Below are 25,607 nucleotides of genomic sequence, written 5' to 3' on the forward strand. Positions count from 1 at the left end.
TTGTGCCAATATAGGCCCTGATCCTGCAAAGATGTACCTATATGCTTAATTTTGTGCACTGTGAATACCCCCATTAAAATCAACGGGACTCCTCACAGCGGAACTATTTATAGTGCATGTGTGAAAACCTTTAGAGGTTTGGGGCCATAGTCTAGAACTTCCTGCTTTTTCTAAACTCAATATTAGTTGACCATTTATCATAATCATACTGTAACGTATCTAGAACATATTCAATACTGAACAGAAGTCTCAAAAAGCTTTCCATATTACTCCAGCAACAAAGCAAGTTAAAAACCACAAACCAGTGAGGCAACCACACTTTCGCCATTCAAAAAACCATGGATGATAAAATATGCAACATTTGTTTACTTTCTGGAATGGAAAGGTCCATGAATCTTGTGACACTATATTACCAGCTTTTCTACAACATTAATAAAAGCAATATTTCAAAAACCCATTAGAATTTCTACTACTGTACGGTTGAAATGAATAGATTACATATGGTATCGGTGTCCTTACATTGTGAAACTTAAACATTAATAAGTCTTAGCTCTAGTTTTAGCTTTACTATAGGTGGGATAGTAGCACTGCCTATATTTAAGGTTGCCTGACACTTCTCTGTTTTCAGTTGCTTATATCTTTGCCAAACTTCAGCTGTTTGGGTTGAAATTTTCCATGCCAGATGTCTGCCATGGGCTGAATTTTTTTTTGTTTGTTTTCTTTTTGTTTTGTTTGTGTGTTTGCTTTGAATATTTCAGCCAAAACAGTTCAGCAGTTTCTGAGAGCAAGGCCAGAGAAAAAATACATCATTGTATTTGCCCATGTTCTTTTGCCCATATTAAAAAAATTTAGTGACCTTTTCTTTGGAAAGCTCCAGTGCCCCCATCCTTTGGAGAAGGAACTTGAAATTTGGCAGGGGATGGCTTTTGTATCAGGGATGTGCCTTTTTCACCCCCGTGTCAGGGCACATCCGCAGGTGGCCTGTGTGCATTGATCAGTTACCAAGTTGCAGACAGGTTGGGGTCGGGCCAGGTCAAGATACTAGGGAGTCAGGGTCAGGCACCAGGTTATGGGCGGCAGGAAAAAAGCAGAGTTGAAGATGAACCAGGGTCAGAAGTTGGAGACTAGGGTACACAGCAAGGCAAGGTCTGGAGCAGAAGCAAGGAGGCGGTCTGCATTATTACTCAGGCTGCTCCCCATGATGGCTTCCTAGTTTATATACCAGCAATCAATGGACTGAGGGGGGCCGCCACACAGGCCCTGTTGGGTGGTACTTCCTGCAGTGTCTAGCTTTACAGTGTCCTCCAGCAGAAATCCAGCCCAAGCTTCCCATTGCAATGAGGAAGTGCCAGCAACCCAGAACCTCATGGTCCCAAGTTCTAGTCCTGCATGTTTTTATACTCCATGAAAATCTACCCAAATTTAGCCAAATTATCATCCTTTGAAAAATTTCAGTTGGCACATGCTCAACAGACTTCTGTCTGCACCGGGACTGTTTGAGCAAGGACACTGGGATTGGGAGGTGAGGACAGAAACAGCAAGTGGGGGTAAGACTGAGACCAGATGAGGACCCTGGCCTCTAATCTTTACACTGGTTTCCTCAGAATACAAAATTCATGGTCTCAATCCTGATCCTCAAGGCCATCAACAGCCTGGGCCCAGGATACCTAGAAGAGCTCCTCTAAATGCGTTACCTAGGGAGGTGGTAGAATCTCCTTCCTTAGAGGTTTTTAAGGTCAGGCTTGACAAAGCCCTGGCTGGGATGATTTAACTGGGAATTGGTCCTGCTTCGAGCAGGGGGTTGGACTAGATGACCTTCTGGGGTCCCTTCCAACCCTGATATTCTATGATTCTATGATTCTAAATCTCTGGAGTGAAGACCACAGCTGACAGCTCCACTCCTCAGGCACAACAGAATTGCAATTGTCTACAGCAGAGGTACAGCTTGCATGGACAGGAGAAAGAGCTATCTCAGGGGCCCATCCAAGACTGTGGAATAAACTCTCATAGTAACTGAGAGCGACCATAAACCTCACTATTACCACTGAGAGCACAAGAAAAAATGTTATTTGACTTTGCTTGTATCAATGTAAACACAGAGTACAGTGTACATATATTGAAATTAAATAATTCCTGTACAACACTCCCCTGGAGAGAGAAACACAAGTGACAGTTACTAATGATGATGTTTAATGCACTTCTGGAAGGTGCTAAGACACTGTGATGATCAGAGCTGTATAAGAACCTCAAGAGGAGAGAATAGTAAAGGTGACACTGAAATGAGTATCAGCACTATGGGTATCTCAGGCAATATTCCATTATGATAATCCCTTCTGACTTTTTATGCATAATTAACAACAGGGGGCGGAGAACCTTTTGACAGTCCATAAAGAAGAGTGTTGAGTAATGATGAGAAAATGTCTATCACCAAATTTTGAAATCTCTCTTCCAGTTATGGAACTCAATGACTGAAGAACAATTCAGCTCATCGCAATCAGGATTAGCTGCCTGGCCACCAACAACACCATGCTATCACCTGTATCAAAGGCTGCTATCAGTATCTAACATTATCAGCAAGGATCATTGGAGCATTCAGCAAGTTGATCAGAACATGTCTGTATTACAAGACAGTTTGAACACAAACTGAAAGAAATAAAATAGCTAATCAACCACAGACTGGTGGGAACAGAGCACCCAAGTCATGCCTTTCTCAAAAATCTTTCCCAAACATGAAAAATTAGAAACCAGGCAAAACTGCCAGAACAATACAGAATTTTTTTAAACTGAAGGCCCACACCTTCACACATTTAAGCACAGTCAAGACCTTATTAACTTAAAGAGAGTCACTGACATTTATTAGCAGCAAGCCCATTGCTAAACCACTGGCAGCCAGAGAGGTACATGACACTTGTGGTCAGAATAAACCAGGATTGGCAAACTACAGCCCGTGGGCCAGATCTGCCAGCAGGATTGCCACCTCTGTGGTGCCGCAGGCCCCACGCCGCTCCCAGAGGCGGCCGGCACCACATTCCTGCGGGGGACAGAGGATTCCGTGCGCTGCCCTTGCCTGTGCCCCCCGGCAGCTCCCATTGGTCGGGAACGGGGAAGCAAGTAAGTGGTGCCAGGCCGGAGCCCACACCCCGAACTGCTCCTGCACCCCACACCCCAACCCACGCAGCACCCTTCCTACACCTCAACCTCCTGCCCTGAGCCCCCGCCCCACCCTGCCTGCACCCCAACCCGCACTCTGCAACCCTCCTGCACCCCAATCCCCTGCCCTGAGTCCCCTGCTGCACCCCGTATCGCTCCTGCACCCCAACCCCCTGCCTGAGCCCCCTGCCACACCCCGCACCCCAACTCCCTGCCCTGAGCCACCTCCTGCACTCCTCCCTGCACCCCTGCCCTGAGCCCCCCCCGCACTCCCCACCCCCTTTTGCATCCCAACCCCCTTCCCTGAGCCCCATCGTACACACCACACTCCTCCCCTGCCCCAACCCTTTGCCCTGAGCCCCTTCCGGCACACCGCACTCCCTCCCGCACCCCAACCCCCTGCCTCAGTCCTTCATGGCCCTGCATGCAATTTCCCCACCCAGATGTGGCCCTCAGGCCAAAAAAAGTTTGCCCACCCCTGGAATAACCCACTGAGAACCATTCTGATCTTGGAGTCTGAAACTCAGACTGGGTATACACATCTTGCTCAGTTTAGATATTGGTTTATGACTGTGGTATCAATCTTTTCTATCCTGATTGAACTACTGTCTAAAGAATGAGGAAAAAGTGTTAGAGCAAACAACTGCTGAATCCATTATGGGTCACTGGCATACTGTATTCACCAGACTACCAACAACGCAAACTAGTTCTGCCAGATAATTCCTCAATCTAGTCTAGACTAAGAGAACTTTAAGAAAAAGAAAAACCTATTGGCCTCCACCACAGACTCCACGTGGGCTGGCATTCACCAGGACTTCAGTCTTCTCCCTGATTTTTTAATTACTCAAGCCTTTTATTAAATCAAGCCAAAGGGATGATACAAAAAGAGAGGATGTCTTGGAGCCATTTAATGAATGGCAATGGGAAACACAGTTATACTAATCCATTAACCCACTGAAGAAATGCCTCAATAGCAATTCAGGGGAGAGCTCTCTAACAGTTCTCTGGAAGAGGCACTTTTCTGGGGAAGGACCACTGAAACTGAGCCTTGACCTCAGTGGCACTGGTACCCTGATCCCTGTATGCACTAATTAAGTGACAGAATACAGTAGAACAGGCATTTGAACTGATCCAAAAACAAAGCAAAGAATGTTTCCATCTGTGTGTGTACTCCCTGTACTTAACAGGGACAAACTGATGAAAGACACTGGTTCCATGAACTCGCAGAACTGTCATCTGCACTGACTTGGAAACCTCCTAAAACTAACAGCCAAGGGGACTCCACCACCAAGCCAGAATGCATGTAAGATGGTGACTGCAACCAACATCACAAAAAAGGCAGGAAACTACGGGCTTGTCTACACTACTGTCCGGATTGACGGGCAGTGATCAATCCAGTGGGGGTTGATTTATCATGTCTAGTATAGATGAGATAAATCTACCGCCGATCACTCTTAGCGTTGACTCTGGTACTCCACCTCAATGAGACGGGGAAGGGAATTGACAGGAGAGCAAGGGGAATCGACGGGAGAGCGTCTCCTGTCGACACACTGCAGTGAAGACACCGCGGTAAGTAGATCTAAGTACATTGACTTCAGCTACGTTATTCATGTAGCTGAAGTTGCGTAACTTAGATCAATTTCCCGCCACCTCCCATAGTGTAGACCAGCCCTACGTTCTGGTGTAATATATGCACTCTGACTAATGTCCCACAGTCACATTCGGCACATGCTATAGCTTCTATATGGTGTTCAAGGCCTACCTAGAATGCAATGCAGTAATTCCAGATATTAATTCCACAACGCATATAACAGCTGACCATCTAATAAGGGTTAGGTTGCTGGGCAGTTAGATATAGCTGATATACATTTTTTTAATTTAAAAATATGTAGTGTAACGTGTATAATATTCATAAAAACTGTATATGCCTTTTCCTTACCTTTGTATGCTGCTTGTCTTCTCAGACTCCAAGCTCTCAGGACACAGACTATTTCCCTGTCCATGATGTGCTGCTGGGTATAAGTAAGCATGGGGACATTGTCCAGCACACTGTACTACCAGATTACAAATAAGAAATAACAAAATAATAAGGCTACCTAGGAGTCACAAAAAAGGCATTTATCCAAAGAGTCTGAAAGAAATAGTTATGATTGTCTTGCAAAAAAGGCATTTTGGGACATCTTTCCACCTATAGTCACAGAACACTAGCTCCAAAATCAGACGAATACATACAGGACATACAGTTAAACAACTATATTCAAATTCTAAATTCAAGAACTAAATTCAAAAAATTTGCTACTTGGCCAAAAGAATGCCATCCTCCCCAAGGCCAACAATGCAGACAAAAAATACTCTCACCACACTCTTAAGATTAAATAATTTGCTTTTAGGTTAAACTCAAACTCTTCAAGTTGTAAAACTGCTAAATACAATCTTCCCTGAGCTGTTTGGTGATGCTGTTTCGAAACTCAACTGATCAGAAGGCCAGAGGTTCCAATTTTCAATGCTGGCTGTGAGCCAGACTGAATATAAAAGATCTTCCAGGCACCATACTGCATCATTCCCACTGCATAAGATGACTTGAGCTCCTAGTGCTGCCCCCTGCATGCTTCTCCCATGATGAATGCAAACACTGTTTAATTGTTTAATTAGTGTAGACCTTGAATGATACCACATTGCATAAAATGCACTGAAGATTCATGTCAGTCAACTGATTTGAGCTAGAAATACATTTTAATTTATTTAGTTCTTTGGAGAAATCATCAACTTCCATATAAATACCAAGTCTGATGGGGTGTACATAGACACCACACAGATGAGGAAGGTCCCAGATAGGCCCTGGGGGCAGCCCGGGCTAGCCCCCTCTCACCCCCACAAGGACCTGTCAATCTTTTATGACAGGGAGGAGGCATTTAAAAGGGAGGAAACGGCAGCCAGCTATTATGGGGATGAAGAGGGAATTGCCCTAAGCAGCAGACTGCAGGAGTGACTCCTAAAGTCACAGAGGGAACTCCCAACCAGGAGACCTTCACCCTGACCTTACTGAGAGTGCAGCGAACTCCCATGGTAAGCCAGACAGACTAAGCCTGACTCAGAAGCCCAGCCAGGGAGATTTCTCAAAACTCACTATGCAGGTGCTGCATTGTTGGCAGCACTGTGGACTTTTCCCCACCTCACTTTTTGAGGGGTCCTGGGAATGGGGGTACTCTCATATGTGTTGAGGTTTGTGACTTTTCTTTCGATCCCCCATCTGGAGAGATTTAAGAAGGCTCACAAAGGACAGCCCTTCCACTCCTCCTTGCAAGTAGTAAGGAACCAGGTCCTCTGCTGGAACCACCCAGTGAAAATAACTGTGTGCGGTCAGGTTCTCCTACCATCTGTGGGAACCACAGGGGACTCTGTTACACCAAGTTTTAATTCTAAAAATAAGACCTTTTGACCACAATACTGATTATGGGTTGGTGGCATCTGCACCGTAAGTAAGGTTCAGACTTGTTTTCCATCATAAGCCTTACTTTACCCCCAAAACAACCATAAAAGTTCTTTCAACTTCAAATTTGGTATAGGTGGTCTGTAGCATTAACATAATTTAAAAAAAAAAATTAAAGGTCATTTAGACAGCCCATTTTAAAGGCATTACAGGAGATTATGAAGTTTGCATGGAAGAAGGAGAAACCATGAGGTTTTCATAAGGTCCACAAAACAATTACCTAGCTTCTTCATGGCCTCTACACAACAACAGCATCCCTACCACACACGCACCCCTGCAACCTATCTGCTGCCCCAGTGAAGATTCACACAGGACTAAAACTGGCAGGCTTGGCTTCTTATGCAAGGCCTAACCACCATCTTCTCCTAGATGAAAGGTGACAACCTACCCTTCTATTGTTAAGATATTAACAGTCTCAAACAAAAGTTGATTCAATACACACACAGTGGATTCTACCAAAGTGGAATGAGATCACATGCATGTTGAAGGCCAAAACTCCTCACACACTTCTAGAATACAAGCAAGTGGTAATGGCCCAAATTCATTCAGAGATTTTGCTGCATTTGATTACAATGGGGACTAATCATCACTTCTGAATCTAATAAATCATGTCCATGAAATAAATAATCGCTTCACAACAAGAAAAAACATTAGATTCTCTTTGCAAAATGAGTCAGCTAGGCTATACCAAACTGCCAACCACCTTGAACAATTCTTTTACAGGGAATATTATGGACATAATGGTAGACAAGAAAATTGCTTTTTTTCACATTCACTATACCTACCACATGACTTTAGAAATGCTCAATGCTAAAAATGATGCAACCTAAGAGCTTGACTTTTGCCATCCATCTCACTTGTCACAGGCTCTCAAGATAGCAAGGTGACCTGTGTTAAGAACCATCATAACAACGATCAAGAGCAGATGACAATCAGAATATCATAGTAGGCCACCAACAGACAGGGCCACTGGCTGTAGGATACTTTCTCTTGGAGAACTCTGAAATCTATTTGAGTCCACTAGTGTCCCTGGTAGGATCTATGAAACCAATCCTTCTTAACAGCAGCCACAAGCACATATTGTTCCAAAGGAACTGCCATGCAGGATCAGACCAATACTCCATCTAGTCCAATATCCTAGACCCAACAGTGGCCAGCACCAGGCACTTCTCAGAAAGATGCAGTAGATAGTTGTGCATAATGTGCCCTGTAAAGGTTTCATTCTAATACCTAATGGTTAGACATTGTCTTAAATCCTGAAACATATGATTCTATGAGGTTCTCTCTCTCTCTTACGAAAAGAGTATCAGAAATCTGGGTAGCTTGTTACTCATATAAACATTCAGTCCCTCTTTGAAACTTGTTAAATTCTTGGCCTCAATGACACTCCATATTAGTTTTTCCTAGGATGAGTATGTTGTAAGCAAAATCCATACATTTTAACATCCTGTCATTGTGAAACTTGCATAAGACTGCACAATGGCACACAAAGGCTGCTCTAGCCTGTCCCACATAACCTACAGATCTCAATCTTTCTCCAAACAGCTTAGTAACAACACCTCTTTCCCTATGACTTTTGAATATTTGCAGTACTCAATGAACAAAACCCTAGGCCAGTTATCTCCATGAGTTTGGGATAAAGAAAAGGAGGAGGAGGCAGTCTAGGGACATTGGCAAAAGCAGAACACTGATGGGTCAGAGTCGGACCAGACAATCATACAGTACACTGAAAATGAACACCCAACGTGTAACCCACTTATGATGTCTGGTGGCAGAAACAGATCAGAGACAGCAAGGGAACGGAGGATTGCTAGGTACAAGTTACACTTGTTTGGAGCACACCAGAACTCTCTCACCCGCAACTTCAATGTTGCAAAAATATAAATGTATTTGACATTTCTGAAAAACAGCCATTTAGGAGCAATTCAGATAGTGTAAAAATGTTTGTCTTCCCTTTCTTAAATATTTAGCGAATGTACAACTATATCACATCTGCCAGCTAACAATCTTCTTCACTCCACTTCCTTCATTAATGTAACATTATCCAATCACAATGTTACTTTTGCTGTAAACTGTTCCATTTGACAGACTTTTTTATATTCTATTTTGGGAAACATCGGTAGTAAAAAGTTAATTCAGCCATTGTGGAATATTACAAGAGCAAAGATAATCTTTGCAATTTTTAAGAATGGGTATATTTTCACCCTATGTATATGCAGCTTTCATTTGGAGTCCTTTGTTGTAAAATTAGATATAGCCTCCCACTTTAAAGAGTTTATCCATACAGTCACCACAACAACTTTATGCATTATTAAAATAACTTGCTATTGCAAGGAATTATTTTGTTTTACAGTCATTTTACATGCTTCTTGATTTTTCAGTGCTAGAGATATAGACAGTTTATACTTGATAGGCTGCTCACAAATTATATCCTTCTGCTATTTGCAGGTTGGATCTTCTGCCCACACAGATTTCATTTTATCATCAGACTATTTAATTCTGCATTTATAAAAATGTCATCCTAGCCATAAAAGAAGAATCAGACAGCACTGTCTTAAAAGTTTTCTGTACAAATTGTGACAAGACGCAGATACTGTAATACTAAACTGTCAATAAAAGCAGTACAGAACACTAGCTCCAAAATCAGACCAATACATACAGGATATACAGTTAAACAACTATTTCCCACATTATTTTTCCAAACCTGAAGGCATATTTAAACCTAAATATATTTCATCACTAGTAAAAAAATGCTACTTAATTATACTGTATTCCTGAACATAAGAAAAATCTCACACTGTCCTAACCATAAATGCTGGAAAAAATAGGAATTTTGGAGCAAAAGTACTATCTGATTTTTTTTTAATGGATAATTCCAGACATTGTGTAGACTGGGTTACTAGAATCGTTTCAACACATTAAAAATTTCATTAGGAATATATGTGTATGTAGATCTATCACTCTGCATGATATACTTCTCACTGCATTTCCAAAGGAAGGTAAATCTTCTTTCTGCACATTTAAAAAAATATTAAAAAAAAAAAAATCAACACACATACCAAGCAATATGAGAAAATAATTTTAAGTTTTTCTGATATATTATTTGAACTGCTAACTACAGATGAAAAAAAATCTCATTATGCAATCTGTTCAAGAAAACATTTTTAATCACAAATCCTATTTGTATATGTTATTTGATATTAATGTGTACTATAAATAAGATATGTTCAATCTGTATGTTAATTATTGCATTTGTAGCTTAAAGCATTGTTGATAATATATAAAAGAACACTGCTATATAGATATGAAGATTAAAAAACCTTAAAAATAATTTAATGTTTAGAATGTATAGTACTAATGAGCTAAACAGATGGGATTGTGTTTTTAACTTCACTGAAAAGTACTAAAATAAAGTGACTGACGGAATCTGTGTAACTGAAGATAAATTTTGTGAAAAACTCTCTAATAAGAGTGCCCACTCCAGAAGTAATAGCTGGAACCAACGGTTTGTGCCTTGCTGACAGTCCATGTCCTGTCAACAGTTAAATTTTTGCTCTTTAGGGACATCAAGCAATTTGTATGTGAGGAGTCGCTATTTGTTCAAGGGTCTTTATCTGTATTTCAGTGTACCCATGCGGAGATTCAGTAGCTTCGGTGGGACTTCATTTGAGCATAAGCGTCCACCTACACAGGTCAGGCTGCATGCTAAGGGCCTTAGTCTATTCTCCAATCACTATGTGGCGATTTGAGAAGGCAGCTTTCATTAAAAAGCCTAGTCAAATGAAAAACGTAACAATTTAGATGATTTCAACTGAAATAATTTAATTTGCTGATTTAATTTTAGCCCTTCACTCAGTTTGAACAATACAAATAGACAAATCAGTTTCACTTTCAGGTTCTCGTGAACAATGCTAACCAGCAAACATTGCAGGATAATGTTTAAACCCAAAGAGAAAACTTGTAATTTATTTATGTCTTTTTAATTTCACAAAAAACATTTCTCTTAATATTAAGGGGGAAGGTTTCATTTTTTAAAACCAAAACTAAATTAAGCCTAATCTATCTGACAGTATTTCTAACAAACTGGAATTAGGAGCCCATTCCTGCAAGCTACTCCAAGCATGCAAAGCCTAAATGCTTTTCTACAAAGGGACACTCAAACTGCTCGACACACTGCAGCAGTGCGCATTACAAGGGTGCAAACTGTAGAATGCTTTAATGTATTACATTCTAACTGCCTCGTACACCTTGCTGACACGCTCTAAAAGGTACCTAGCATGCACTGACAGTCTCATTTGAAACAGCACTACATTAACACACACTAGGAACTTTTTACAATGTGTCAGCAGGGTCTACACAGGACAGTTGGCATGCAACACATTAGAGCACTCTACAATTTACACCCTTTTGGTGAGCACTGCCACACCATATAGACAAACCCCCAGGAAAGTTAAGGTGAATCAACTACAGGTGTGATGTTCATGTACATAAGTCCTGGTCTACACCTAAAACTTAGGTTGACCTAGCTACATAACTAAGGGCTGTGAAAAATATCACACCCTGTATGACCTAGTTAGGTCATACAGACTCCTGACTGTAAATACAGCTAGGTCAATGGAAGAATTCTTCCATGAATGTAGCTAAAGCCTCAGAATGGGGGGCATTTACTATAGAGATGGAAAAACCACTTCCCTCACTATCGTAAGTGTCTACATTACAGCAGCATAGCTGCAGCACTGCAGTTGTGCTACTGTAGCACTTGAAGTGTAGACATACCTCTAAGTTAAAGCATTTTAACCCGATTCACCCTAACTTTTCTGAGTGCCCTAAGTATATAAATGTTTCCACTGGAGATATTTACAATGGAACAATAGCACACTTAATATTCTTCTTCACAGGGGACTAAAACGACAAAGATCCTTGCCACCACAGACATACTTAATCTCCAGTAGAAGACAAAATGTCAGTCCTGTCCAGGATTTTCCCAAAACACTAAAATATGGTGACTGATCACATTTTCATCCCCCAAACTCTCCTTTTAGGGTTCTGAAACTTAGTCTAAACTGACTGAACTCACAACTGAAAACTTTAGTTCCACCATTTCCAAATTTACATCACCAAATTTGCGGTGCACAGTCCTGTCCATGAGCTGTCAGGAATATAAGCTCAGTTCTTTTATATTTGAGTTCATAATATTTCACTGGGATAAAGCATGTCCATAATGGTGTCTTAAAACACCACTAATGTTGTTGTCACAGAAGTTCACAAATTAGAAGCAACAGTTTTCAACTTCAATAGATTTAGAATGCCATTTTCCCCCAGAATAAAGTGCTAATATTTAGATACTTATAAATTGACAACATCATTATCTGTTATATTAGAGACTTTCCATTAAAATTAATTTATTTATAAATGTTTGCAGGATCTGGACTTAAATATAGAATAGGGTAAAAATTAAATACAAGACAATAAAGCAATCAAGAACTATGCCAGAAATATATATTACCTATACACTAGTTATCCCAGGCTTTTGCCTGAGGGGGTGAGGGCAGAAAATGTAAATGTTACACTGTATAGCCAAATACAGGAGGCTAGTCTCTTTATTTTGTTTTTAAATTATATTGGCAAAATAACTTTTTTTTTTTTAGAATTTCTACCTATGCTAAGACACAACTATGAAGAAAACACTTTTAGAAAATCAGTTAAAAATACAATTATTATAATTAAACAGTCCCTGTTTCTTGTTTGTTTTAATACATAAATATTCTGCAATCCTTTGTGATAAAAACCCATGATAGGGATTTTTATGATAGGGAGGACTGACTTAGTAAAGCTGATTTTGCAGAGTTTTCCTCTAACCATTCCTGGGAGATCAGCATTTGTCCCTGCTGTGAAACCAACAGGATTCCAAACCAGAGCAGTCAAATTCCACTAGATACACAGAAAGACTATGTCTGATAGGCTGTGCCCCCCCCCCCCCCGGCACTGTCCAGGCTTCCCTCAATGACAGCTGTCCCTGGAAGCATGCACGAGTACCACAGGATAGAGAATATAGAAAAGTTAATGCAGCCTGTAGGGGCACAAACTTTTTTTTTTTGTAAATTCAAGCATTTTAAGGCTAGAAGGGACCATTATATCTTCTAGTCTGACCTCTTGTATAACATGACTCCCTTCAGGAAGTGGGATAGGATGATACCATTCCTCAACCTCTTTAACCTCCTCAGGCAAGGATCTCCAAACCTACAGAGGGAAAGTGTAGGGACAGTGTTCCCCACAAGCAAAGGAGTAGATCTGAACATGGATGATCCACTGTGTTCAGAGAGCTTAAGTTCCAGGTACATACTCCTGGTGACTGAAAAGTAATGTTAAAGTTTGTACTTTGGCTCGTCCTTAATCTAGCATATTAAAAACAAAACAATAAAGATTCCCTTAATTTTAATAAAGTTTTCATTTTATGCAGTTTGCCTTTCCAATAATCTTTTTTTCAATGTGTTCAGGTGAAACCACCATCTCTCTGTCTCATCTTAAACTTCTAGCTTTTCAGAATCACATACATCTATTTTATGATCCATGGCCATATTCCAGGTGGGGTTGAGAAACAAAGTTAAAAGTTTGCTCACTGGATTCTATGTACAATAATACTTTACATCATTATACAGCACCTGTCAACCACAGAATTCAAAAAGGTTTATGAAAATGGGAAAGGTTAGCTAAACATGCATTATATTAGCTAAAGATGCATTATATTTGCAACATTGATGTCTAGCCCATGTCTATGCACCATTAAAGAAAAAGACTCACTATTGTGCTAATGCAGACTAAGGTTTGACAAGGGTATGGGGGGGGCGAGTTTAAATCTCAATTAAATACCCGTCACAACTCCCCCACCCCTTTTTTCTCTCTCTTGTCTGAGGACTTCGAAGCAGGCACTTGTTAGCAGCTCCTGACACTAGAGAGACCACTCGCAAAGCTGCCTATAGGGAAGGGGGGGGGGCATTTCTGAGGATTAAATCCCCAAATCAGCAGCTCCCCTTCCCGAGAACAATAGAAAGTGGGGGGTGGGGGTGTCTCCAGGTCTGTCTGTCTCCCTATCCCCGAATCTCACGCCTCCGTCTTTGTCTGTCAGTCCCCCAAGTGCGAGCCCCGCTCGCGGCGGAGCAGCAGCTCTCACTCCGCCTCCTGCCCCGAACTCAGACTCCGGCAGGGAAAGCCCCGAGCGCAGCCCGCATCAAGGGGGGGAGCGGAAGGAAGCTCCCCTCACATTCACCCTCCACAGCAACAAAGGGGGGTAGAAGCTTCCTCGCCCCCCCGCCGCTTCCTCCTCCTCCCCCCGCCTCCTCAGGCTCCGGCCTCGCCAGCCCCGCGGGGGCTCCGGCCTCCTCCGCCCCGCTCGCGGTTCCGCAGAGCCTCCGGGCCGCTTGGCCCGCAGCGCCGCGCACAGGGAGCGGCGAGGCCCAGCTTCTCTCCCTCCCTCCTCCCTGTGCGCGAGCGGCCGGGCCGACCCAGCTCCCCCGCGCTCCGGGGCTTACCGGCCGCGGCGCTGCGAGGGGAAGGCGGGCGCGGCGCTCAGAGTCCCCGGGCCGCGGCCCCGGGCATGATGGGTCCTGAGGGAAAGTTCGGCGGCGGCGAAGGGTCCTTCCTGCTCGGCGGCTCGAGGAGCGCAGCAGCGTCGGCCTCCTCCTGGCGGTGACAGCGACAGGCCGGCCAGAGCGCCGCCGCGCCGCGGTGCAGGCTGGGAAACCGCCGGGAGGACCCGCGGCCGCCCAGGCGCCGGAGCCCTGGGAACCGCCCGGGGTACCCGCCGACGGAGCCTCGGCGGCCTGCTGGGGCGAGTGGCGGCAGCGCGCGGGAACCTCGGCACTCGGCGGGGCCGGAGTCCGGGCAGCCGGCGGAATGGAGGGAGCTGGGGCCTGAGGAACCGGCCGCCTGGGGCAGTCCCGCGGGTAGGGGCGTGGGGGCTGAGGAGCCGGTCACGCTGGGGGCTGAGGGCGGAAGGTACCTGGAGAACCGGTCACTCTAGGGGCTGGGGGGCTGGAGAACTGGTCACATTGCGGGGTAGGGAGCGGAGCGGGGGGTGTGGGGAGCTGATCATACTAGGGGCTGGGGGGGTGTCTGGAGAACTGGTCACATTGCGGGATAGGGAACAGAGCAGGGGGTGTGGGGAGCTGGTCATACTAGGGGCTGGGGGGTGTCTGGAGAACTGGTCACATTGTGGGATAGGGAGCGGAGTGGGGGGTGTGGGGAGCTGGTCATACTAGGGGCTGGGGGGGTGTCTGGAGAACTGGTCACATTGCGGGATAGGGAGCAGAGCGGGGGGTGTGGGGAGCTGGTCATACTAGGGGTTGGGGGGGCTGGAGAACTGGTCACATTGCGGGGTAGGGAGCGGAGCGGGGGGGTGGGGAGCTGGTCATACTAGGGGTTGGGGGGGCTGGAGAACTGGTCACATTGCGGGGTAGGGAGCGGAGCAGGGGGTGTGGGGAGCTGATCATACTAGGGGCTGGGGGGGGTGTCTGGAGAACTGGTCACATTGCGGGATAGGGAGCGGAGCGGGGGGGTGGGGAGCTGGTCATACTAGGGGCTGGGGGGGTGTCTGGAGAACTGGTCACATTGCGGGGTGGGGGGGGTAGGGAGCTGGTCATAGTAGGGGCTGGGGGGGCTGGAGAACTGGTCACATTGCGGGGTAGGGAGCGGAGCGGGGGTGTGGGGAGCTGGTCATAGTAGGGGCTGGGGGGGCTGGAGAACTGGTCACATTGCGGGGTAGGGAGTGGAGCGGGGGGGTGGGGAGCTGGTCATACTAGGGGTTGGGGGGGCTGGAGAACTGGTCACATTGCGGGGTAGGGAGCGGAGCGGGGGGGTGGGGAGCTGGTCATACTAGGGGTTGGGGGGGCTGGAGAACTGGTCACATTGCGGGGTAGGGAGCGGAGCAGGGGGTGTGGGGAGCTGATCATACTAGGGGCTGGGGGGTGTCTGGAGAACTGGTCACATTGTGGGATAGGGAGCGGAGTGGGGGGTGTGGGGAGCTGGTCATACTAGGGGCTGGGGGGGTGTCTGGAGAACTGGTCACATTGCGGGATAGGGAGCAGAGCGGGGGGTGTGGGGAGCTGGTCATACTAGGGGTTGGGGGGGCTGGAGAACTGGTCACATTGCGGGGTAGGGAGCGGAGTGGGGGGTGTGGGGAGCTGGTCATACTAGGGGCTGGGGGGGTGTCTGGAGAACTGGTCACATTGCGGGATAGGGAGCAGAGCGGGGGGTGTGGGGAGCTGGTCATACTAGGGGTTGGGGGGGCTGGAGAACTGGTCACATTGCGGGGTAGGGAGCGGAGCGGGGGGGTGGGGAGCTGGTCATACTAGGGGTTGGGGGGGTGTCTGGAGAACTGGTCACATTGCGGGGTGGGGGGGGTAGGGAGCTGGTCATAGTAGGGGCTGGGGGGGCTGGAGAACTGGTCACATTGCGGGGTAGGGAGCGGAGCGGGGGTGTGGGGAGCTGGTCATAGTAGGGGCTGGGGGGGCTGGAGAACTGGTCACATTGCGGGGTAGGGAGTGGAGCGGGGGGGTGGGGAGCTGGTCATACTAGGGGTTGGGGGGGCTGGAGAACTGGTCACATTGCGGGGTAGGGAGTGGAGCGGGGGGGTGGGGAGCTGGTCATACTAGGGGTTGGGGGGGCTGGAGAACTGGTCACATTGCGGGGTAGGGAGTGGAGCGGGGGGTGTGGGGAGCTGGTCATACTAGGGGCTGGAGAACTGGTCAGATTGCGGGATAGGGAGCAGAGCGGGGGGTGTGGGGAGCTGGTCATACTAGGGGCTGGGGGGGTGTCTGGAGAACTGGTCACATTGCGGGGTGGGGGGGGTGGGGAGCTGGTCATAGTAGGGGCTGGAGAACTGGTCACATTGCGGGATAGGGAACAGAGCAGGGGGTGTGGGGAGCTGGTCATACTAGGGGCTGGGGGGGCTGGAGAACTGGTCAGATTGCGGGATAGGGAGCGGAGTGGGGGGTGTGGGGAGCTGGTCATACTAGGGGCTGGGGGCGTGTCTGGAGAACTGGTCACATTGCGGGATAGGGAGCGGGGGGGGGGGGGGAACTGGTCATGCTAGGGGCTGGAGGCGTGTCTGGAGAACTGGTCACACTGCGGGATAGGGAGCAGAGTGAGAGGTGTAGGGAGCTGGTCCTACTAGGGGCTGGGGGGATGGCTGGAGAACTGGTCACATTGCGGGATAGGGAGCAGAGCGGAGGGGTGGGGAGTTGGTCATACTAGAGTCTGGGGGGGTGTCTGGAGAACTGGTCACACTGCGGGATAGGGAGCAGAGGGGTGTGTGGGGAGCTGGTCATACAGGGGCTGGGGGGGGGGGGTGTCTGGAGAACTGGTCACAGTGGGGCATAGGGTGGGTGTGGGGTTTTTGGAATTGGGCCTTGTATGGAGGGGCAAGAGGGGCCCTGCAAGACTGCATAGGGTCAGGGATTGAGGCAGGGCACCCCAGGCTCCAGGGAGATGAAGGGGATTTTGCAGTACTAGATGCCCCAAGGTGTGGAAATATGTGGTGAGGGGCCACAGCATCATGTGCTCTATGGTGTGGCATATCCCAAAGCACTGAGAGCTAGGATGTGCAAGGAGCTTTCAGGAATGGTGTGGCCTAGCCCTTTGGAAACTTGCAGGAGCTACTCCCAGGTCAGTAGTGCCTATTGCCATGTGTACAGGGAAATTTACAGCAGTGGCAGTGTTAAATGTGTTGGGAAACCTACAGTGTAGTGAGTGTGTTGGGAAACCTGGAGAAGTAGCAGTAAACGGGTGCACAAGCACTAAGTGAAGAAAAGCAATAGGAGTAACAATGAGATAAGGAACTGCAGGAAGAGCATCAGTATGCGTCCTGGGTGCAAGGGAGCTGTGTGGGTAGCAGTATTCAGGGCTCCAAGTAGAGGAAATATACATGCGAAGTACTGACTGCAGGAACAGCAACGGCAAGAGGTACTGAAAATCTGCAGGAGTGGCAGCACTGAGTATCCCTTGTCAGATATCTGCTGGAGCAGATAAGAGGGTGTTGGATGTGGAGGAAGTTGCAGGAACAGAAGAACTGAATGGTGTAGACCAGCAAAAGCAGCAGCACCCCACCCAGCATTAGGGGTGCACAAAACCTGTTGGAATAGGCACAGCTCTGAGCACCACGTCTCCAGGAAGGCTGCAGTGGTAGGAAGGTAGCAAAGAGTATCCTGCATACAGGAAATCTGAGGAGGCAGACGTTCCCGCAGTCTAGGTGTATGATGCCTTCAAGGACAGAAAAACCTGTACCAAGTAGATGAGGCACATTACAAGTCTGGTAGGAATGAATGTTTGAATTCAGGAAATCTGTAGGAGTATTAGCAATGAGATCCTTGGTGTTGGACATGCTGGGGGCAGCGGAGCTCTTGGTTTAGGAATCCTGCAGGTACAAAAAATACAGACCCTCTAGAAGCCTGCATTAGCAACAACCCAGGGGCCAGGTGTCAAAAATGTGTAACGGCAGAAGCACCAAGCAGCCTCTGTGCTACAAAATTGCAAGAGCAGCTGTCTAGAATCCTGGAGAAGTTCAAGGCATGGGGAACAAAATAAAGCCAGGTGCAGGTAAAGCTGCAGGAAGAGCAGCACCAAAATGCAGATTTGTAGAAGTAGCAGCAGCAGCAAGTACGCCAGCTACCTGCACTGTTAGATGGTGTCAAGTCTAACTATTAAAATTAATTTAAAATACAATAGAGAAAAGAGAGAAATAGAGAAGAGATCACACAGTAGGACAAACCTGAAGTCATATGAACCCACCACATCCATACTTTCTACTACACACAGTCATTAAAAGTACACTTATTTTAAGCTTTTACTTTTCTTTAAAGGTCGCTGTTGGGAGAAAGGTGTTTTCCACCTTCGCTCCTTAAGGCAAATCCTGAATAACAAAGGAGCACAGCAAGGAAAGTTAATACCAATTACAAAAGCTGTCTAGACTTTAGTAGAAACGTCATATGGCATTTCCCCAGTGGCTGCGAAAGTTGGGATATCTCACCCAACACAGGAGAATATTTTGATGGCTGTTTTTTCTGTTTTTTTCACTAGTTTGAGGATTTACTTTTTTTATTTAATGACTGGGGCTTCTATCTCTGTGCCATCCAAGGGAATGGGTTTGGGGGGGCAATGATTAAGAAAATCGGAGTATGGAGGACATGGGTAATCATAAAAAGAAAAGGGGTACTTGTGGCACCTTAGAGACTAACCAATTTATTTGAGCATAAGCTTTCGTGAGCTACAGCTCACTTCGTCGGATGCATACTGTGGAAAGTGTAGAAGACCTTATTATATACACACAAAGCATGAAAAAATACCTCCTCCCACCCCACTCTCCTGCTGGTAATCGCTTATCTAAAGTTATTTAAAGTGTATTTAGATTGTAAACTCCTTAGTGCCCAAGTCTTTATGAACACCATGGGAGCTCAGCTGTGGCACGGGCACTTTAAGTGCTACTGTAACGAATAGTTACTAACATTAAAATAAATGCAGCAGGGGACTGAAGCCGGGAGCCCCAGCCCCCTACCCCTAGCTGAGGCTAGGAGCCCCCCGCCGCCTGTACATAGCCCCTAACTACCCACTCCCTGCACCCTGAGCTACTCCCCTGCCTGCAGACAGCCCTTAGCTATCCCGTCCCTTTACCTTGAGTGGTTTTCAAACTTTTTGAACTGAGTCCCCCCCAAGTTATATTTTTTGGTGCGTCCACCACAGCCCAGACAGGTGGGATGGCCTGAGTGAGTTAGGGCGTGAAGGTGGTGCTCCCTTTCTGGACCCCTGGCTTGAACCATGCCAGCTCTTTCCCCCCCCCAATAGAAATAAAACTATGCCTATGCCCAAGGGTCCCTCCCCCTGGCCCGGAGCCCTGAGTACCTGCCTCCAGAGGAGGGCCTTGGAAAGAAAAAGGTTGAGAACCCCATGCCTAGGTTATGCAGGAAGTCAGACTAGGCAATCATAATGGTCTCTTCAGGCTTTAAAAATCTATGGAATAATTTCTTCAGTATATTTTTAATAATTTTGTGACTACCGCTGTACAGTACTTTGGGTTGCACTGTGGGCCATATCTTCAAAAATGTGCAAGTTGGAGGAATTTTAGCATGTACATACCCCAAATATGGATATTTGTACACCTGAGCAGTGTGTGGATTTGTCTGTCTGCCCCCCTCTGGCAGTCAAACATCTAGAGACCACGAGCAGGTGATGTTCCTGTTCTGCTCCAAATAAATGTCCCTGTCTAGCAAAACACTTAAGCACACGCGTAAAGGGAAGAATGCACTAAAGTGTTTTTGTGGATGGGGCTAACATCTGCACATGCTGTGCAAGGTCATACTTACCCATAAAGCCAAATCCTGTGAAGTGGATAATTCAAACAACTGCAGAAGGTGTTTTCTTCCAAAGCTAGGGTGTCCTACAGGATCTCACTGTCTGCCGCAAGGCTTATGCCTTTCTTCCGTATTCTGGTAGTTTAACAAGCTGCATCTGCACAATGAAGTCAGCAGGTGTTATCAGCTTTGTGCAATTTTTAACTCCTGTTAATAGGGTGCCTCAATAGATGACCTCTTCTCTTTGGAAGGGCATAGATCTTGCTATCTGGTTATATTGTGATGCATTGCTAAGGACAAAATATCACTGAAGTTAAGCTATAGTTTGAGGATTTGTATTATGCTGGCTCTTTGCACACAGGTTTATTCAAACCTTTTGGAAATTGTATTGTGTAATAGATCTGTAAGAACAAAGGAAGGAGTTAATAAAGTATGACTACTTTGCAAGCAGTCATTTTGCATTTTGTTCAAATACAACAAGAAACAGTTGTGGTTGACTTACTTGCTGAACAAAATGAAAGACCAGATATTCTAAAAATAGGGTTATAGAAACCAAGAAAAATTGTACACCTATGAAATTGATTTTTTTCCTTCAAAGGCAATTAATTTCATAACTATTCATTTTTACTTATCAAAAATTTTGAATCTCATTAAAGGAGGGAGTAAAGAACCTCACTTAACTTGACTTTAAAATACATTTCAGGATTACAGGCCTCTAGCAGAGTCTGCATAACACTTTTTCCTAGGATGCATCAGTGGGAACCTGCTTTTCAAAAGTGTGTTTGGCAATTAATAGTGTAATTTGAGGAAGGATTATCTTGTAGTTAAAGCACTGGATTGAGAGTCAGCAGGTTCTGATCTTGGCTCTTGCCTAACATTTCCTCTATGACCTTGACAAGATACTTAGGGCCAGATTTTCAAATGTCGTCTGACTACAGGTACCTCCATTTTGGGGGCACTTTTTCAGAGGTGCTCAGCACCTGAAAATATAGAAGTGAGATCTGCAGGTGGTGCAGTTCTTCTGAAAGTGAGGCTAGAGCAGCGGTTCTCAAACTGTGGGTCGGGACTCCAAAGTGGGTCACGGCCCTGTTTTAATGGGGTCCACTAGGGCTGGCTTAGACTTGCTGGGGCCGAAGCCCAAGCCCGAAGGCTTCAGCCCTGGGTGGCAGGGCTCATGTTACAGCCCCCCTGCCTGGGGCTGAAGCCCCCAGGATTGCAGGGCTTGGATGGGCTCAGGCTTCAGTCCACCCTCCTGGGGTCCTGTAGTAATTTTTTTGTCAGAAGGGGGTTACTGTGCAATGAAGTTTGAGAATCCTGGGCTAGAGGCATACAAAGTTAAGCACCCAAAACTTGAGGCACCTGTAACTAGTGGACACTTGAAAATTTAGGCCTTATCCTCATCTTTAAGATGAGGAAACTAACACAGAGGTTGTTAATTACACAACTCATAGGGCTGTTATGAGGCTTAATTGTTAATGTTTATATACTTTGAAATACTTGGATGGAAGGAGTTAAACATTGCAAACCAGCATAAGAAACAGAGTAGGACAAATGTGTCCTTTTAAAACTTTTCCAAAATACTGCATTGGATTGTTGGTTTTGCTTGTGTCTAATATTTTGCTACAGCCATAGAAATATTTATATGTTTTCATTAGGTAAAAAATTCAATACTATTTAATCTAAAACACCAAAAAATAAAATGAATACCATCAGAATCTCTCCAGCTATGGGCAACCCTAAAACAGTAGCAAACTAACGTGCATACGCTCTGGGAGGAAACAGATTTCAGTTTCAAGTTTCCAAGGGGCTTATAATGAACCACAGTAAGTAACTTATTTTTAAAGTGATTAAAATTGCCTATTCTTTTTCCTTTTAAGCTCAGAGTGAATGACAAGGATAGGAAGCAGGAACGATCGTAAACATTGTAACTGGGATCTTTGGGGGATATTGATTGTTTAAGACCAGCTAAAAACCATGTCTTCATAAATTTTTTTAAATCCATGAACCATTCTGATCGTCTAGACCAGTGGACACCAACCCATTGATCACGATTGACTGGTCAATCCTGGGGACTCTCCCAGTCGATCGCGATCTCCGGTTGCAGCGGGGCTGCCTATCACTAAGGCAGACTCCCTGCCTGCTGTGGCCCCATGCCGCTCTCAGAAGCGGCCAGCACGCCCCAGCAGCTCCCATTGGGTGGGGAACTGTGGCTAATGGAAGCTTTAGGTGCGGTGCCTGCAGAGAGGAGCAATGCGCAGGGGCACGTTGGCCCCTTCCGGGAGCGGTGTGGGGCCATGGCAAGCAAGGAGCCTGCCTTACCTCAATAGGTGGTGCAGCGAGGCTAAACGCCACCTGGTGGGAGGCCACACTCCAACCCTGAGACCCCTCCTGGAGCCAGCACCCCATATCCCCTCCTGCACCTCAAACCCCAGCCCTGAGCCCCCTCCCAAAGCCAAATACCCTGCACCCCAACACTCTGCCCCAGCCTGGAGCCCCCTCCTGCACCCCAAATTCCTGCCCCAGCCCTGAGCCCCTTCCCAGAGCCAGCACCTCACACCCCCTCCTGCACCCAAACACCCGCCCAGAGCTTGTATCCCTCACCCTCTCTTCCACCCCTGCCCCAGGCTCAGCCCAGAGCCCCTACCCCCTCCCAAACCCCAACCTCCTTCCCCAGCCCGGTGAAAGTAAGTAAGGGTGGGAGAGAGCAAATGACCGGGGGGCGGGGATTGGAGTGAGTGGAGTAGGGCCTTGGGGAAGGGGTGGGATAGATCCTGGGTTGTCCTTAAAATTCAAAAAGTGATCTTGGGCATAAAAAGGTTGGAGACTACTGGTCTAGACTGAGCTGCATAACAAGAAAAGACTTCACTCGGTAATTTCTGTATCAAGCCCATAACTTTTTGAACTATTGCGTATTTTGTAGAAAGATAGTCAGTCTTGACTTAGAGAAAGAATCCTCCATCTCTCTAGTTCAGTTGTCAGAGTGGCTCATTACCTTCACTGTTAAAAATGCGTACCTTATTTCTTGTTTAAAATTGTCTGGCTTCAGCATCCAATCATTGGAGCCTGTTATGCCCCTTTCTGCTAGAAGGAAAAAAAAAAGTTATCTACTACTCAAAATCTCTTCCCCATGTAAGTAATTATAGGCCATGATCAAGTCACTTCTTAGCCTTCTCCTGGATAAACTGAAATCAATTGAACTTCTTAAATCTCTTACTGTAAGGCCTGTTTGTCAGACTGCAAATCTTGTTTTTTTCACAACTCTTACCAATTTTTCAACATCTTTTTTGAAGTGTTGACGCTAGCACTGGACCCAGGATTCTAGGAATGGTCTCACTAAAGCTGGATAAAGAGAGAATGCCACCTCCTTGCTTCTACTTGATACTCCCATGCGGGCCCTGCTTATATCAAGGGTTGCTTTAGCTCTCTTAGCTGCAGCATCATTTCTGCTATTCTGAGTCATTCCACTGACTCACTCTGGGTCAAGACCAGGTTATTTTGCCTTTTTGTTTCTGTGCTTCCCCATCAATAAAATGGGAATACAACTTCTCTCTCCCTCTCTTTTCCATGAGCTTGTTGTGGCCTCTGAAGTCCTGCTTAGTAGCCTCAGTCTTCCAAACACAGACTTAATTTCACACATACGAGAAATCCCACGGAACTCAGTGTGACCAAGTATGTGCAGGATCAGAGCCAATGTTTGTATAGATCTTTGACACTGTGAAATGCTACATAAACAATTGTATTTTTACTGAGCATTTTAACCTCACACAAAAACCAACTTAAGGAGGGGGAAGTCAATTGGTGGACCAAAGGGCAAATCCAGACAGTCAGATGCTTTTGAACAGACTGTGAAGTCTTTTTATTTACTTATTATTTTCTCTGGTGTCTGGACCTTGATTATCCCTTGAACAAGAAATTTGGACCTTGACAAAAGATAATTGATTACCCCTGATTTAAGGTGTCATTAAAGTTGAGTATATCTCAGTAATTTAAAGGTAAAACACTTTACCTGGATGTTAAAGTATGGAAATGCACAGGTAACCACGTAAACAGCACTATTATTATCTTGTAGTGAGTCTATGCAGAAACCAAACAATTATAGAATCCTAGACTTAAAGGTCAGAAGGGACCATTATGATCATCTAGTCTGACCTCCTGCATAACGCAGGCCATGGAATCTCACCCACTAACTCCTGTAGCAAACCCCTAACTTATGTCTGAGCTATTGAAGTCCTCAAATCGTGGTTTAAAGACTTCAAGGTGCAGAGAAGCCCCCAGCAAATGACTCGTGCCCCACGCTGCCAAGGAAGGCGAAAAAATTATGATTAAAGGATTATAGTATTTGTGGTACTAGATTGATCTGATTTTTAATTATATTGGATTTTTTGCCTTATGGATTGTTTTTACAAACGTTGGTTTTGGCATCAAGTGTTTGTATCTAAGAAACCTACACCTCTACATGGAAATGCTTTGAAATTGAATGAACCACAGACAGCATGGCTCTCATTAGACAAGCTAGTTCTGGGTTTATTCCAGGAAGTATGTAATACATTGGCTTAGGACATATGACTGGCTCTGGCAAAGATAATCCTTGACACAACTAATAATGGAGTTAGTTGTTGGCTCACGTGGTATAGGTTTGTGCATTTGGGCCCCAGTTCAGCAGAGTACTGAAGTACATGACTAATTTTAAACAACAAGGTAGCTCAGCTGCAGTTTACATGCTCAAAGTTAGACGTGATCAAGTACCTTGCTGAATTGGGGTCTTGGTGTCAAAGGTCCAGTTTTGAGCCCCATTGATGATCATAACTGTATCTAGGGTTTATGACACAGTTGGGTGCATTTCAGCAATAAAAGAAATGACTCTTCAGCAGTGCCTATGGGAATGAGGGATGAATGCCAAACCTTGCAGAGATAATTATCAGTAGTTAGAAAATGATAGCTACCAAAAGTAGGAAAGTCTCCTTCCATCCACTCTTCAGTTCAAATACTTCACGTAGGATAAGAGGGAGTTTAATGAATATCAGTACAAATACCCAATGAGGAAAAGCAAATGAGAAACCATTGAAGTGTTTATTGTCATTTCACCATCCCTAATTGAATTTGTGGTTTAATTTTTATATTGGGTTTTTAATTAGTCAAACAGGCTCTAAAATTAAAAGTTACTGAAGTAAAATCCTTAGAGGCGGCAAGGCAGGGGGAAAAAAAAGAAACAACCAAACAAACATCTCAGTAAGAACACAGCTCCCTACCACTCAACCAGGAAGGCAAGGCGTGAACCCATATGGCTAAATGGAAAGTTTTGAGAATCTATTCAAACCTTTGGTATTTGGAAATTTGACTGTGGCGAAGCCAATTAAAATGGGAGCATGTTGCAACGTGCAGTAAGAGGAAAATTAGAAGGTCCCAAATAGATTTCAAAGAGCAAATAAAGGTGTTAAATAAATAAGCAAGCAAGCCAAGAAATTCAAGTTTCTTCAGAAACAGACACTTGAAAAAGAATGTGTGAGTCTGCTGGATCACTAAGGTTTAAAGGGAACAACTGAGAGAGGGGGATGCAGCTGAGGAGTTATATGATTTGCATCAAGTCTCCACCATCTAGAATGTTGGAAGATTTCTTCCCCAGATCT

General features: G+C 45.4%; 1 protein-coding gene and 1 long non-coding RNA gene across 4 annotated transcripts in view; one reads left to right on the plus strand and one right to left on the minus strand.

The window, feature by feature from the left end:
* ZNF148 (zinc finger protein 148) overlaps positions 1-14,359 on the minus strand; it is a 46,512-nt gene extending 32,153 nt beyond the window's left edge. The window contains exon 1 of one of the 2 annotated variants that reach the window (XM_048868604.2): positions 14,170-14,359. The gene's annotated coding sequence lies outside the window, so the exon portion shown is untranslated. Of the gene's footprint in view, positions 1-5,089; positions 5,175-14,169 lie in introns of those variants that run through there. The other variant, XM_048868605.2, reaches the window with a different exon arrangement.
* A 33-nt stretch (positions 14,360-14,392) lies between these two features.
* LOC125644538 (uncharacterized) overlaps positions 14,393-25,607 on the plus strand; it is a 41,681-nt gene continuing 30,466 nt past the window's right edge. For both annotated transcript variants that reach the window (XR_007359042.2, XR_007359043.2), the window contains exon 1: positions 14,393-14,583. This is a non-coding gene — a long non-coding RNA (uncharacterized LOC125644538). The remainder of the gene's footprint in view (positions 14,584-25,607) is intronic.

This window comes from Caretta caretta, chromosome 11 (genome assembly GCF_965140235.1).
Source record: "Caretta caretta isolate rCarCar2 chromosome 11, rCarCar1.hap1, whole genome shotgun sequence".
In the NCBI taxonomy this organism is placed as follows: domain Eukaryota; kingdom Metazoa; phylum Chordata; order Testudines; family Cheloniidae; genus Caretta; species Caretta caretta.